The sequence below is a fragment of the Ursus arctos genome, unplaced genomic scaffold (assembly GCF_023065955.2).
Source record: "Ursus arctos isolate Adak ecotype North America unplaced genomic scaffold, UrsArc2.0 scaffold_28, whole genome shotgun sequence".
Classification (NCBI taxonomy): Eukaryota; Metazoa; Chordata; class Mammalia; order Carnivora; family Ursidae; genus Ursus; species Ursus arctos.
This window is the reverse complement of record NW_026622963.1, coordinates 17,894,631-17,897,759: the sequence shown is the minus strand read 5'-3', so window position 1 is coordinate 17,897,759 and position 3,129 is coordinate 17,894,631. Positions and strand designations below refer to the sequence as shown.

General features: G+C 34.2%; 1 pseudogene; it reads right to left on the bottom strand.

Moving 5' to 3' along the window:
* Nucleotides 1–1,856: 1,856 nt before the first annotated feature.
* On the bottom strand, nucleotides 1,857–2,814 carry LOC113263547 (60S ribosomal protein L4-like; annotated as a pseudogene).
* Nucleotides 2,815–3,129: the final 315 nt, after the last annotated feature.

Below are 3,129 nucleotides of genomic sequence, written 5' to 3'. Positions count from 1 at the left end.
GTACTTAAAATGAAATTAAAGTATACTAACACACCTGTACTTATACTCAGTTTTGACATAAATACATACACCTAAGAAACCACTACCACAAATAAAATAACAAATTTTTCATTACCTCCAAAATTCTCCCTCCACCACTATCCCCATGCAACCCTAATTTCATTGTCACTGCATGTCAGTTTGCATTTTATTGGATTTATATATGCATTTACAATATTCATTTTACCTTGCTTTTTTCACTCAGCATAATTATTTTGAGATTCACTTGTGTTGCATAAGTTACTGAGTAATATTCCATTGTATAGGTATTGCACAAATTATTATCCATTCACTTGTTAATGAGCATGAGTTATTTCTATTATTTGGCTATTACAGATAAAAATGTTATAGACATTCATCTATAGATCTTTGTGTGAACATATGATTTTATTCCTCTTGGATAAATAACCATAAGTAGAATGTTGGCTCATATGGTTGGTGTATGTTTAAATATTTAGGAAAACATCAAAGTGTTTTCCAAAAGAGCTGTATCATTTCATATTCCCACAAGCACATGATTATCTCAATTTATTCATATTCTCATAACACTTGGTAAAGTTAGTGTTTTTTAATTTTAATTTTTATTTGTTATGACATTCAGTGGTTCTAATGGTAATGGAGTGGTATCTTATTGTGGCTTTAATTTACATTTCCCTGAAAAACTAATATTACTAGGCATATTTTTATGTATTTAATGGCTATTTATATTTTTTATTTGTGAAGTGACTGTTCAAATATTTTCCTTACATTACTATTAGTTTGTTTTTTGTTATTGTTTTGTAAGAACTCTTAATGTCTTCTGAATACAAGTCCTTTGTCTGATACATTTTTGCAAATATTTTCTCTCAGCTTATGGCTTGCCTTTTTAATTTTCCCAATAATTTTCTTTGCTCTTTGGAGAGAAAAACTTTTTTATTTTGGTTAAATTCTATTTACTTATGTATTTTTGCATGCATCTATGTATGTATTTATATTTTACAATTTTACATTTTGTGTTGCATCTAAGAAAACTTTCCCTACCCCAACACCATATAGATTTTCTGTTTTCTTCTAGAAGTTTTATAGATTTGGGTTTTCAGTTTAGGTATGTAATCCATTTGGAGTTCATTTTTTTTATGGTGTGAGATAATGGTTGATGTTTATTTTATTGCTAATGGTTTTTCAATTGTTCTAACATCCTTATTCAAAATATTTTTTTCCACATTTAATTGCCTTGGAACCAGTGTCAGAACTCAGATCTGTTCTATACACATAGGTATAGACTGTGTTCCATTTATCAATTTGTCTATCTTGATGCCAATGCCACACTGCCTTAGTGTTGTATTATGTGAAGTCTTGAAATCAGGTAGAATAAGTATTACATTTTTTTTCTTGTTTAGCTTTATAAAAGTCTATTGCATTTTCATGTAAATTTTCATATTAACTTGACAATTTCTTTTAACCATGAGAGACTATGGACTCTGGGAAACAAACTGAGGGCTTCGGGGGGCAGGGGAATTGGGATAGGCCAGTGATGGGTATTAAGTAGGGCATGTATTGCATGGTGCACTGGGTGTTATATGCAAGTAATGAATCATGGAACATTACATCAAAAACTAATGAGGTACTGTATGGTGACTAACATAACATAATAAAAAATTATTATTAAAAAAAAGAAAAAGCTTTCTAGAATTTTGTTTGAAATTATGTTGAATCTATAGATCAATTTGGAGATATCGATATCTTTTTTTTTTTCCTCACTGTCTTTGATCAGGTCTTTACTCAAAATTAGCTGTCCAAAATGATTTGACTTTTATGGAACAGACAAATGTAAGTTTTTAGGCAGCAGGCTTCTTGTCTTCCGTGGTGTATTTCTTTTCTGCAGCCTTCTTGTCAGCTGCTGGTTTCTTGGTAGCTGCAGACATTTTCCCCACCAAAGGTTTCTTCTTCTTCACACTAGTAGCCTCCTTTCCTTTCTTCCCTACCATAGGCTTCTTGCCTAGAACCCCCTTCTCATCTGATTTGGCTTCTAAGGTTGCTCCTGCCTTATGCATCTGGAGTGTATGATTCTCGGCCTGGAGAAGAATGATGTTCTGCCGCATGGCCTTTGCATATGGGTTTAGCTTCAGCACGATTCTCAGGGTCTTCAGTGGATCTTCTTCAGGACTCTGCCATGAATCTCTGGGCTTTTCAAGATTCTGCTAAGGTCTGTATTAAGTATCTTATGCATGGGAAGGTTTTAATTACTCTTGAGGGAGGCAGCCTTATACCAAGTGACATACAGATCATCTAACTTGTGGAAAGCTCTTTCAGTCCAAATGCGGAAATGTCTCACCTGCCCACCAGGAGCGAGTTTCAAAATGTTCAGTTTGCTTACATTAAGCAAAGTAATTCCAGGGATGTTTCTAAAGGCCTTGATGATACCCTTGTCTTCATTGTAGATGATGCAGGGTCCCCTGCACTGGATATGATGATGGTTTCTCGTTTTGACCTTGCCAATTCTCATTCGCTGAAAGGCATAGACCTTTTTTATTTCATTTGTTTTAGCTTCTTAAGAAGCAAAACAGCCTCCTTGGTCCTCTTGTAGCCTTCAACTTTGTTTTCAACCATGAAAGAAACTTCAGGAACTTCCTCAATATGATGACCTTTAGACATGACCAGTGCTGGTAAGGCTGAGGCAGCCAGGGCAGAGCAGATGGCATATTGCTTCTGTGTTGTGTTCACTCTGCAGTGACAACGGTGCCAGGTTTTGGTTGGTGCAAACATGCGGCCACTATGACACATATTTCCAAAGGCATCCTGGCCTTTTTAAACTTGGTTATTATTATTTTCTTTTTAAAATAGTTTTAGTGAGGCATAATTTACATTTAATAATATGTATACATTTGGAGTATACAATTAGATATGTTTTAACATATGAATACACCTGTTAAACTACCACCATAATCGAGGTTGTAAATATATATGACATCCCCTGAAATTTCTTCATGCCACTTTATAATCATTCGTTCCCTCACCTCTCCAATCTGCCCCTATCCATAGGCAACCACTGATCAGCTGTCACTATATACTAGTTTGTATTTTGTAGAATTTAAATAAAATTCTGTTTCT